The sequence below is a fragment of the Chinchilla lanigera genome, unplaced genomic scaffold, assembly GCF_000276665.1.
Source record: "Chinchilla lanigera isolate Chin_1 unplaced genomic scaffold, ChiLan1.0 scaffold00003, whole genome shotgun sequence".
NCBI lineage: Eukaryota > Metazoa > Chordata > Mammalia > Rodentia > Chinchillidae > Chinchilla > Chinchilla lanigera.
In genome coordinates, this window is record NW_004955404.1 from 49,114,720 (window position 1) to 49,129,096 (window position 14,377).

A 14,377-nucleotide genomic window follows, 5' to 3' on the forward strand; every position below is an offset into this window, starting at 1 on the left:
TCTTTTGCACCATTTTAATATATGACATATTTACTATATGGTATAAATATTTCTTTCATGATGATAACCGAGGTACCAGCAGCAGTAGTAATAATATTATCCATGTGTTTTCCACAAGTTACACATGAAACATTCACCATGAATTACACTGTTACATACTGTGTTGGTTTGGGGTTATTGCAATAGGAACAATATAATACAGAACACATATTTTATAAGATTATTTATAATAGTCACCCAAATAGTCATACACAAGACAGTGTAGGAAAACTGTCCAAACACTAAGAACCAAAGAATCCAGCTGAGGGCCTAGATCCCATAATAATGTCCTGCATGAGTCCAGCTGAAGACCTAGAGCCCGTAACAACGCCTCCCACAAGTCCAGCTGGAGTCCTAGAACTCATAACAATATCTCATGCAGGCCTCTCTCACAGATCTGCACTGGGAAGGCCCAAAGATCAATGGTGGAATCTAGAAAGTCTGTGCCAGCGGGATGAAGGATCTGTGCTATCAGGCTGAGGGATCTGCACTGGAGCCAGGAAGTGATGCTCAAAGCAAAAACCAGAGCTCCCCCGAAAAGTGCCACAGCCATCCTCAGCAACAGTGAGGTCCCAAGCTCCTCCAATGATGAACAGGAATCAAAGCTCAAAGTGAGAACCAGAGCACCCCCAAAATGAACCGAAGCTATTCTCAGTGCGAACAAGGTGCCGAGCTCCTCAAAGGATGAAAACAGCTGAATTCTTCAGGAAAGCCAACATGACAAGCTCCTCCAAAAGAACCAACAGCTCCTCACAGCTGCCACCAGCTCCCAACAGCTTTTCTCTGCTCTCAACAGCCTAACTTCTTCTTCACCAGTTCTGCCTCTTATGCTGCTGCAACAATTCCCAGGTGGGCCTCCCACACCCAGCACCATGCTGGTAAAGTTCAGCTGGGGGTTACAAGTTGACCACTAGTTGTCAGTCCACCACACATATACAATTCCATGTTTAGATTCCACATAGTGGCTAACTTGTTTGCCAGTTCATTAACGTTCCTACCTGATTGCCTCAGTTAAATGTCTTTTAAGCTTGCAGGTAAAATCCTTCACAGTTTATTCTAACTGCATCTAAGCATTATACCCTATCTCTTCTGGAGCAGTATGTGTTTCAATAGAAGTATTCTTCTGGATTAAATTTCATTTATTTGTCACACATAAGTTGAAAGGTTGAAAATGAATCATGACACACAGGCAAAAGCAGAATTTAAAAAAAAATGTAAATGATAAAAGCTCAGTTGTATGTGGTGCCTGAAGCAATCTTTTGATGGCAACATCGCATCACACAAAAGGTACAGGTGTAAAGCACAGATGCTTATTTCCAAGCTTAAGAATTTCAGGTTTCAATGATGGAAACATTATACTGCGTATGAGTCCCAGTGAGAGATAGAAGTCGTAGCTCACAGATAACTTAAACAATAGCAAGAAAGATCATGTACATAATGAAACAATTAAGACATGACAAAATATTAAAAGAAAGGCCAGGAAACACACCCTAAACAGGTAACAGTCTAGAAAATTTAACAAAGGGAAGTGCTATAAATAGAAAAAGGTGTTATGGCTTTTAAATACATGAATTTAAATATTCAAAGAAAGAATAAGTATCATAAACAAAATTATTAATTTATGAAACAAAAAGAAAGATCTAAAAGAGATCAAGTTAAAAGTGTCCAGGTTAAAATTTTAACCACTGAAGGAAATTCCCCTGTAAATGAACAAAAACAAAGACATAAAAGAGATCAAGGTTAAAAAGTGTGAACATTAAAATTTTAATCATCGGAGGTTAAATCCATGAATGATTACATATATTTATTTCCTTAGTAGAGCAGGAACGAGATATTGGAAGAGAGGAAAAAGAAAAATAATAAAATATGTCATAGTCACATTTTTAATATCACACTTTGAAAGGATATTTAAGAGATTTCCATTTAAGATGGTATGTGAATTTCCAACATTCTATTAACATTGGTTCCAGGAGGGTCTCAGAGAGAGAGCAGATGAAATATTACATGAAAAGAGTCCATGGATGATAAGTATCTACAAACAAGTACAGGCATTGGTTACAGTACTGGTATTAAGCTGATATTTCTCAATTCACACCTGACCAAATCACAGTGAAAATGAAAACGGCAAAGATAAACAGACAACTCCAAAAGGTCATATAAAAAAGGATGAGTATCTCCAAAGGATGAGTTACTAGGAAACAGGGCCTTAACAATTACACTTGACAGAAGAAAATGGAAATTTACCTTGAACTAGTTTAGAAGGAATATTCTTTTTTAATCATAAATATAAAATAAGAATTATATTTTAGAGAGTTACAATAACTCATCAATTTTATAGTCTTCAGAACTTCAAATGAAAAATACATTATGATATGTCAAACAAATAAAATTAGATAGCAATGGGAAATATAAAGGAGACAAAGCAAGAGCACAAAAAGTATATTAGAGGAGTCAAGGTAAATTAAAGTAAGGTTTTAGTATGAACAATTCAATCATATTAACAGAAAGTATGAAATGTATTCAAAAAATTACCCATGAAAATGATATTAACTATTATGGGATGATGTCTATTAAGTGAAATACACTAAAATAATTACAGAATTTTATGGGGGCACTTAGAGAGATGTCTGATGAAATCCTTAAATAGTTTGACAGGAGGCTTGAGATAATTTTCAAATTAAGTGTTAGAAAATATAAAAGTAAATGTCTGTATTACAATATTAGGAGACTACACAATGAGATACAATGTTTACAATTTCCATGCAAGAATGCATAAAAAATACTTGACCAGTGTAACAGAATAATGTCACCTAAAAAGAAAAGAAAAGGACAGCAACAAAAAAGAAAGCCACAAAATTTCATTACAAAATATATCAAAGTAGAAATCAAAATAAAATAAGCTTATACTTCCCAACTAAAATCGGTGTTTTAGGAGCATCACTTATTTCTTACTCTTGATATTCCCCTCTCTTTGAAGGGGCATTAACAAGCTGTCTTAGTTACTTTTCTCTCATTGCTGAGACAAAATACCCAACACCCAAAATGAAGGAAGGAAAGGTTTATTTAGCTTACAGTTTGTGGAGGTTTCAGTCCATACTTGGCTGGCTCCGAGGCAGAAGATAACAAAGCAACAAGAGCAAAGGGGGAAATGGCAGCCGAACAGCAATGCAGCCAGAGCAAAAGGGAGGAATGGTGGCAACCAGCTTCTTTCCCTGCCTTACTTTGTAAACAGGCTACCCCCACCTAAGGGGCATGTAGCTCTCACATAATCTCCATGCCCTCCTCTTCCCCAGGCTCAGGATGTGTACAAAGTAAGCACCCTGGCTTCCTGCGGAGTCACTTAGCCAAACCTCTAAACTCCCCAAGTTGACACAATGTATCAACCATAACACAAGCCTTACATCTCTGGGTTCTAAATGCCTTAGTTTATTCTGCTTTAAGAGGTGAGTCAGGGGCCTGGACATCTGCAGTTCAAATTTATCCTTTCTTTGACTTCATGATCTAGTTTTGCTGTGTAAAAATTGTGTTTTCAAGTGTATTGCTTCAAGCTGAATTTTAGAGTAGTGTGAACTAGCACAGTAAGGTTTAAGGCTGTGTAATAACTACCTGTGATTGGATAGATCATGAGGTTTTGAATCTGACTTTCAGTATTTTAAAGCATTAGTGTACACCTACACTTGGCCACATTGCCGATTTCAGCTTTGTGGTTAATAAATATTTTATTATATTTATTTATTTATTAATACTTTTGTTTCTAGCCTCATTAACATTCTTTTGACTCAATCAATTTTAGTTTTAAATACTAGACTATAAGAAAGAGAGCCTTTCAGTTATTAATAAACTTAAACATTTTAATATTTAATCAAAATTTAGTAATATGGCATATAAATATTTCCTATGAGAAAAATTCTGAAGCAAAATATTTCACTTACATTACCTTTCCTGTAAAATAATTTGCAGACTCTCATGCTGAGGCTTTTCCCCTGGATTTGAAACATCAGGATAAACTCTACAAAATGCTATGCAATTGGGATCGCTCACATGATAGGTATTTATAGGATGAGATTGTTTTCCTGTGCTGCTTATGACTTTTTGAAATCAATTTACTTTCAAGTACACAAAGAAGCTATTTTGTCCTTTAAATAACGCACTATCTTTTGAGATTGGATCATAGTTCATTCTAAAAAAAAGTCATCTACTTTAAATAATAGAAATTTACACAAAAGAAAAGTAAGGACAAATCCCAATAATTTAGTTTTTCTGTAAGGGAACATATGGTCAAGTTTATTGGAAATTAAAAGAGAAACATCTGAATTTGGCTGCATAATATGAAAAATTTTAAATTACACTTATTGGTTGGCTGAATCCACTACTTGTCAACTCTAATTTATTCTAAAAAGTCACCTTGCCAAGTGTTTGGGCTTTAATTGTGTCCACATTTAGTAATGGAATTCTAACAGGTGCCGGAAATCTACTACTTCGTATTTATAGCTTATGATAGATACATTTGTATATACTTTCTTCAGTTTTGCTTGTTCTATATTCTCTTTATCTGTTTTGGTATGAGTAGCATAAATGTGCACTGATTCTGGGGATAGTTTGGGTTAATCATATTTTAAGTTATCAAAAAGCAATTGCATATACCAGAAGTGTAGCATTGCATTTAATAGTGGAGATTTTTTAGCGAGACACTGATAGTAGATTTGGCAGTTGAATGATGTATTTCTGGAAACAGGAAGATGTCCTAGAAGTAACTTGTGGCAGTTCCTAAAGATTTATTAAAACTAAGCTGACACTTGCATCACTGATAGAGGTAATTTTAAAGCTCTTGAAATTCTACTGACCCTATGATAATGAAACCACCACCTTATACACATTTGTATTCCGTGGCATGTGGCGCAGTTAGTGGTATGGAATGTGAAATGCTATCATTATCTTCCAGAAGAATTCACAAACATAACTGAGGGCAAATGCATGGACTCAGAGACACTGCAGAGAAAGTCAGATACAGTGCCGAGTACCCAATGAAAAGTTCGGTTAAAAAACAAACAAACAGTAATGATAAGGGATTATTTAGGCAGTTAATAAATCATGAGTCTCTGTGATGTGTATAGCCTCATAATAAACACAGATTTCTTAAAAAGAGTTTCCTTTATCATTTATCACAGCAGCAAACTTATATTATGCCCTAAAACAAATGAAATCCAGTGCACATGAAAAGTACCAGGAAATGTGCTTTGAAGAGCTTTGCTAAGGCAATGATATGTGCATATTTATGACACAGAATGCCAGGGGCTCTCCAAATGAAAGCTCTGCTTATAATCCAAATAACATTTCTAACCGTATTTTCAGATAAGGAGAATGTATGTTAAACTCTAGTCCAACACTTTAAATCTTTTGGCTCATTCAAACTGAGGATTTTCTGTATGAATTGAGATGATTGCTTTATATTGAAATTTGGCAGAAGTATTAATGAAAATCTATGAGGATGGCTAACATTCAACTGCTCCCACAAATCCAGCATGAAAACATGATTTTTTAATCACACATTCATGGAAGTAGTTTATTACACTGTTCTAGCATTTCCTTCCAATATAGTGCTGATATTCATTCTTGCCAGGTAAAAAGACAACCAATCGGGAGGGAAGATGAGAGCAGTTGAGTGTAAGAAGGTAGAGGATGCCTAATGGTTGAAAATATTCTGCACAGACAGCATTAGTAAAGTCGCAAGATAAAGGTGTGAACTACCTTCAGAAATCCACCTATTCATTGGCAAAATCATCACCTTCTGTATTAGGGATACTTGTGTTATCCTGGTTAGCTCTCTTCCCCGTTATGTAAATTCATCCCTTTATAATCAAACCTACTTAATCACCTGGTGCTCTATTTTAAGTAGATGGCTATGTATCTAAATTCACAGAGGACTCCCTTAGTTAACTGACACCAAATTCTACAGTAACTAGATTCATAATCATTCTTTCCTGCTTCCTTCCCCAATAGAAATGGTTTCTTTCATCTCCCAGTGCTCCTTACCTATTGTCTATCTATTTCCATCTCTTGACTCTTTTTCTCTATTCTACTCAATATCCATTCTCTTTTTACCCTTGCCTGTCTTATGGGTTGATCCCATTAATACTGAATTTTGTAGATCTAAATATATATATGTAAAAGCCTTATTTTGAGCTCATTTTCCTGCTGTTATTGTAGTTTTCTCTCCACCATCTATCATCTCTTATTCTTTCATAATCAAACTAATAAAATATTTTTCTCACTTTCCTAGAATATTATCTGTATTTCTGTAGCTTACAAGTTCATATTTTTATATCAAAATGTCTCTTAAATCCAACTTACTCTCACCTAAAAGTTATCAGAGTGTCTCAAACAGAGAAGTTATGAAACTTAACTCCTCAGTCTCCTATGCATATCAACAATCTGAATAGTCTCCTGTACTCTCAGAGTGAAATAACTGTCTATACAACTGCTGAGGTAAAATTATGGGTATAACAACAATCAAAATTATATGTTTCATTTTACTTTTATTCTCCTATTTCATGACTCCATAATTTCTAATATACAGTACTGGGTTGATTTTCTTATCTGCATCCAAATTTGGATACCTTCATTCAATAGTTATAACTTTTCTAAAATTATAGTCTGATTTTGAAAATTTTCTGTTTAAAACATCTATGACTGCTGACTACACTAGAGGAAATCTGCAACAGCCAAACTAAGTGAATGTCCTTATATTCAATGTGTTTCTTAATGATCTCATTTCTGTTCCTTTCCTCAATTATAAAATCTTATCATTTTAACCATAATTAATTATTTTCAATTTTCTAGGATGTATCATTCTATCCCTTTTGTAGATTTTTACATATTATATATTTTCTCTTTCTTAAAATCCTCATATTTTATGATTTGCATCCACTTTAACACTAATCTCAGATCAAGTTTCAGTTATCAGGATATTATATAGGAAGCTTCTTTTTTGTCCAGTATTTTATGAATCCTCAATGCTTTCATGAAATACTTTTATTATGCTTTATATTTCTTTTTCTTTCATTTTTTTTTTTTTAGTACCAGGAATCAAGCTCAAGACCTCACACTTCAAGGCAGATGTTCTGCCACTGAGCTATATCACTAGCTATGTTTTAGATTTCTGATGTTTCACAAGTCTCTTGTGTTCAGAAGTGAGCTTTTGGAAGATGATTGGATCGTAAGGGCTCTGTGTCCATTAGTGGATTAATGTGTGAGGAGTTTGTAGTTGAATACGCTGTTAGGAGATGAAGCCTGCTCAGCAGAGGTGAGTCTCTGAAGGCATGGCCTAGAGTGGTATAGTCTTCTCCTCTGTCTCTTTACTTTCTGACAGCCATAGGTTGAGTAGCTTTTCTCTGCCATGCCCTTCCACCATTCCATTTCTGCTTTGGATCCAGCCATGGAATGAATTGTCTACAACCATTACCCTAACAGACTCGTCTTTCTTTAATTGGTGGGTGTCAGATACTTTGTCCACCAGCAGGAAAGCTTATTAATACTTCTGTACATCACCATATCATCACATATCACTAAGATCATATGTTTACTTGTCTTTGTTCTCACCTCAGGTAGACATAAGTGACTTGAATACTACTGTGTGCGAAAGAGAGGTCCAGAGGTCTGGTTGACGGCCGTGGCAAAGGAGCGGGTTTGAGCACACTTGGACTCGTCATGTCCTTGGCACACGGAGTGAGTCGCCCTGCCTAGGCTGTCCTGCTCTGACCTCTTACTTCCACACAGCCCCCGGCCAAAACTACCGCCTCCAAACCACGCCCCTAGCCCACCTCCATTGCCACCCCTCTAGCCTGCTCAATAAAATGCCTGGTACTTCCTCAATAAACCGGATCTGCGCCATCAGCCTGGTCTCCGGCGTCTTCTTTGCACCTTGTTGCCACTTACCGCGGGCCCAGGTCTGTCTACCCAACGAGGTTCAACCTCACTACTGTACCTATAAAGACTAGTATAGTGTCTGACCTAATTAATGGTCAATGTTTATTCATTGAATGAACTTTAAATTAATGTTTACAATTGAACTTTTTCTCATGTATAACATTTCTGTTGCTTTACTAAATGTCATTATTACTTCCAATACTTGACCTATTCAAATCTTTGCCTGGTAATTCCAAGTTAATTGTGGTATTGGTTAATTCAGCAGTCGTTCAGTAAGCATTCACAATGATGAGTGCTGTGCTAACCACTGAGAGGACAATGAAGCCACAACTGTTTCGGAAGCCAGACATACAGAAGATATCCATGGAATATGACAAGTACACACAAGATATATAAAAAGTATCTATAGCTTCTTCCTGATTTGATCTCTAACCTTTTTCTTAGGACATTTACTTTAAAAACTTATATTTGCAAAGTCTTTCTCTGCCTAGTTTTATAGGTATATGTTTTATTTTTTTTAGTCAGTTTTACAATCAAGCAAGGTCTTTCTCATGAATACAAGGACCATCCTTTGAAATGTTAGAGACTGGAGAAATAATCTCTTACCTCCTAGACTGTATGTAAGGGTAGCAGCGTGAAGTGAAGAGCTATAATTAGCAAATACAGATGACTTAAACATGGTGACCACTACCCTGCTTGCCCATCCTTCTCTACATTTCCACTAGCTCAAGTAAACTCAGTCTATCTCCCTTATTGCAATAATATTGAATGCAGTCTTCCCTGCTTACTCCACCTGATGAAATATTCTTAGTCAACTGAGAATGATATATGGTTATCATACTCAAAGTTTTTCTTATGAAAATGAATATTGGAATATAACTGAATGGACAAGCTGTTTTTTAAGTGTCATTTTGTATATTAAGAATGTAGGTTATGAATTGAGTAGCAACCCAACCAGTTTTAAAATTAATCCTCATGGATATTCAGTTAAATTAGTATTAAATTTAGGAAATTTTAGGCAATAATAAGTTCAGAGGAAATTATAACTTTTCTTCTATTTTTCTATGTCTTTAAATATGGTCATTTGTGAAATAATTTGAACAATTCCTCATAAAATTCTAAAACTGATTTTTCATCTTGCTTCCAAGTAACTGATGTTCTATTTCAGAAGGTGAGATTAACTATTTAAAAATGTATTAACTTTCACATAAACTCAATATGTTTATCAAAATATTTTTCAATTAACACTAGAGATGGGAAAGCTTTGAAATTGCTGGTAGCAAATTATTCACAGAGGTATTCAAAATTATTCACTTCTGTTTAAATCTTGTACGGTTTTTACTAGAAAACTTGTGCATAGTCAAAACAGATTTCTTTCTGCCAAGTAAATATAATAATATTCTATTTTCAATAAAATGCAAATATTATAATCCTAATATTGGAAATTAATTGAATATAAGGATCTTAGTTTTCTTATCTTGCATATACCTTACAGTAATTCTACACCTAATTGTTTTTTTTTTATTTTAAAGAATAAAAGAAGGATAACATAATAATAGGGGGGACTTAGCAAATTAGACAAAATGGTAGGAAATTATCAATGGTTATTGTTTTACATATTATTATCTACAAAATAGTTTCTCAGGAAAACAAATAGACAAATAATAGTGAGTTAGAGACAAAAGAGGTAAAAGATTATCAAGAGTTGTTGTGCTATACTTTGGTATCTTCAAAGTACACTTAATTGTTTACATTCCCCAAAAATATAAGCTAACTATGGATATGTTAGAGGAGAAAATGCCCCCAAAATAAATAAACAAACTTAGTTGTCATTTCATTGTATTTTTATCTATATTTCTAGTTAACAATTATGTAAATCTTAATCATAGATAGTATATACTGGGATATCTCTATACCCATACTTTGTGATAAGGGTAAATATTTTCTTATATATTGGCAAATCTAGCATTTATGTATGAAATCTTACAGTATCATTAAAATACTGTTTTCTCAATCATTATCTATTCTAGAGTAAAAGTTTTCTATGTATGGTAGTTTTTAAAATATAACTAGTTTTACAAATCTCATTAAAAATGGAAATGTTGGGGCTGGGGATTTAGCTCAGCAGCACAGCACCTGCCTGGCAAGTGCAAGGTCATGAATTCAATTCCAGGTACTGGAAAAAAAACAATAAAAACAAAAAATGGAAATGTTTAGAAATAATGAAAGGAAATGCAATAAAAACATATTTTTTCATATTGATTTATTAATTTATATCAATAAAATGAATATGATGGGATACATGTGAAATAAATCAGACCTGCATGTGCAAGCACCACATTGTCTCATCAGTGTAAAACCTGAAAGAGTTAATTTAAACTACGAGGTATGACAGACCCTGTGAAATGATAGGAAAACACTCAAGGGTAAACGGCAACTGGGGTGGGGGAAAAGAGAAGGGAAAGAAGGAGAAATTTTGTGTGTATGTATATACAGGATAGTTAACATAGTTGTTCTACTGTCTTGTGTTTGTTTGCTGAAAGAAACTGTCAATGAGTCCTTGATTGATCAATACTGCATGTTTCTATCTGTTTTCATGAGAAACCACTTTGAAGATATCAATATGCAATACAGCAAGCATTGTTAATTTCCTACTACTTTGTTTGTAACTCTGTATTGTCTGTACTGTTCTACTATTTTGTAAAAGGTTGTCTGTCTGTTAATGTTTTCCTCTTTTTATTTTTAAAGTTAAAAATAAAAAATGATCAGGCCCTGACCAGCTTGGGTATGTTTCATTAGTACTCTAACACTTGCCCAGGAAAAAACCCCACTTCTGGTAGCAATTTTTACATTTATCAGTTTTTCTGTTGCTGAGACAAAATGCCTGACACCCACAACATAAGGGAAAGGAGGTGTATTAGATTATGGTTTCAAAGGTTCAGTCCACAGTTAATAAGTTCCAAGAAATGACATGGCAGAAGGTCTTAGCAAAGGAAAGCTGCTTAGCCTATGGCATCCAGAAAGCAGAGAGAGCAGAGACAAATAGCGAGACACAGCTTCCAAAGCATGGCCTCAGTGGTCCACTTCCTCCATTATGATCTCCCAAAATCAAGGTTTTGAATGAAAATAATTGTAGAGGTATCAACCTGAGCTGACTACATCTAGATCTCTTGGGCCCTTTGATCTCAAAGAGAGTATTGCTTTAAGTACTATCCGTCTCTATAATCTCTGTTTGTTATTCTCTTAAGTAGAGTTTGGTAGGGCTTTGAAAAGATTAAGGTTCAATCTTTTGGTCAATGAAGCAGTATTATTGAATACAATACACAGTTTGCAGATTCTAAAAGGTCTTGAACAGAATCCAGGAGATTTTGGAATATAAGTGGGGAAAAATAAATTTTTAATTTCATTAACCTTTAATGGAAGTGACTCATTCTTCAATTATACATGTAGCAATAAAATACAATAGTATCCACAGGAAAAAAAATAAACTAAAATATTATTGCTTATGATGTGCAAAACATAGTTTTAAAAATTAACTACTTTAAAAGCAATAATATAGTTGTCTATATAAAGGCAATCATTATAAAATATTCAAAAAGCAGTATACTTTCAGTAATGGGAAAAATCACCACCTTAAGTTATTTTACTAAATGAAGTATGATGTATTTATGTCCCAAATCCATGGCATATAGCGTTGGTGGGGTCCTATTCTAGAGCTATAGGTAATATTGAGTGTTTCATTTGACACAAGCATAACATATTTCAACACTAAGGTAGCTGTCCAAAAATCAAAGAAGTAAACAAAGAGAGATTTTAACTCTCAAAGTACATTTTGAAAAAGAGTGAATGCCATCAAGGCAGCTTTGGTGATTCATGCTCAGCTGCACAGGAAGGGAGAGACCCTGCCCACCACTCCTCTCTCCCACCACCTCCCCAACACTGAAGGAGGCTTGGTGAGCCACAAGGGAAGGGAGAGACCCTGCTCACTGCCTGTGTGCCACTAAGGGAGGCTTGGTGACCCACACTAAGTTGTGAGAGAAGGGAGAGACTATGCCCACCCCCTCCACAATTGTGGGAGCATCCATGCAGATGAACTCAGGTGCCTGGCCCATTCCACTACACAGCAGGATGGGAAGCCACTGTGGGAGGTGCCTGAGGCATGGCAACAGTCTCGTTCAGAGGCAGTCAAGGTAAATCCACTTTGAAAAAGAAAAACACTTTGCATACAAACTCTTAAATTATGACTGGTACTGTTATATAACTATAGACTTTTCTCCTGTGGTCTAAAGTACAAAATTAATTATTAACATAGTTTATTAATTTCTAAATTGTACTTGATACTATCATTATTGTTATTTGCACTACTATACCTAGGATGTCACATCTGCTGTAATGAGTTGTTTTCCCTTGTGAAACAATACTGGGTAGGTCTGAGGTAGTGACCTCACCAACCCCCAACCAAAAGATGGGACACAGCCAAAGAGAAACAAACATTCCAAACCTGATTACTTGAGAAAGTAAGATCTTGGGGCACACACAAACCAAGAATCTCCCCAAAACAGAAAATATCCCTGACAAACAAATTTTTTCCTAGAGAGGCCTTAATATTTAGTAATATAGCTACCTACTACCAAAACTCACAAGGATGATCACAAAAAACAAAACAAAACAAAAATGTTTTGAAATAGAAAATGTGAAGATAAATGAGCTAAATGCAATCTCTGATATACAGCCCAAACTGAGCAAATACAGGAGTCACTGACATAGAAGAAATTGGAAGTCACATACCTGAAATTTCTGAAATGATAGCACATGAAGTAAAGAAACAAATCCAGGAGGCTATAGAGGTACTCAGATAAGAAATACTCTCTAAGGTAAAAAAAAATGAGAATGATAATGAAAAAATTGTTCAGCATAACTAAGGGAAGCATAGATAAAAAGGAGCATAGGAAAATGTTGTAAACCTTAAATAAACAAGCAAAATAAGAAAGAATTAGAATGTATGAAACAGATTCAAAGAGATATCCAGGAAATTAAAAATTCCACTGAAAGCTGGCAAAACCACTAGAACAAAACTGAAGATAAACATTCAGATGTTGAAGACAAGATTGCAGCTAGTGATCACCAAAGGAAAGATCTGTTAAAAAGAACAAGGAACCAGGAAGTAACATTTTAACAGCTGCAAGATGATGGAGAGAAAATCTATATAAGACTGAGAACTATCAATGAAAAATCAGGACTTAACAGAAATGACACAAAAACACTGTTTGCAGAAGTAATAGCAGAAAATACCCTAAACCTAGGAAAAGAATTTGACATAAGTAGGGTTTATAGAACTCCAATTAGCCATAACCAAAATAAAGCTAAACCCACGCATATAATAATCAAGATCCCAGTAACTCAAGATAAGAACATACTATTAATAGCTGTTTGAGAAAAGAAACAATAGCCCATCAGAAGCATGGAAGACTTCTCAAAACAAACTGTTAAGACAACAAGAGCTTGGAATGAAGTATTTTAAGTCCTGAAAGAAAATAACTTCCAACCCTGATTGATGTACTCTGCCAAACTACCTTTCAAAATTAATGGAGAAATAAGATACTTCTACAACAAAGAAAAACCTAAGAAATTCATGACTAACAAATCAACCCTAAGAAGACTACTAAAAGATATACTAGAAAGAGATAACAATGACCACAAATCAAATGACAACAATGGAAGGAAACCAGTAAGGAGGGCAAACAATTAAACAGAGGAAAAAAGTAAGTAATCAAGAGCAGGAAAATAACATAATAAAGATAAGCCAATACATATCAATTATAACCATTAAAGTAAATGGCCTCAATTCAACTATCAAAAGAAACAGACTGGCAGAGTGGATCAAGAAACAAAATCCAACAATATGCTGTATATAAGAAACACAATTTACTCAAAAGAAAGTTCATAGACTGAAAGTCAAAGAATGGAAAACAATATGCCTTAAGACAGGAACCCAGAAAAAAGCAGGGGTAGCTATTCTGTTTGCAGACAAGGGAATTTCATACCAAGAGTGACAAAAAGAGGTAAAGAAGGTCCCTACGTACTTGTTGGAGTAAAACTTCAAGGGGAAGTGATAACAATCATAAATATATATGCACCAAATATGGGAATACTGAAGTATATAAGACAAATGTTAATGGACATGAAAGGTCATATAAACAATAATACAGTTGTAATGGGGGACCTTAATTCCCCATTGTTACAAAGAGATAGATGAACTTCAATATATTAGCAAAGAAATAACAGAACTGAACTGAATTTGTGAATAAATGTACTTAGTAGACCTTTACAGAGTGTTCTACCAAACAAAATAAGAATATACATTCTTCTCAGCTGCACATGGGATGTTCTCTAAAATAGAGCATATCCCAGC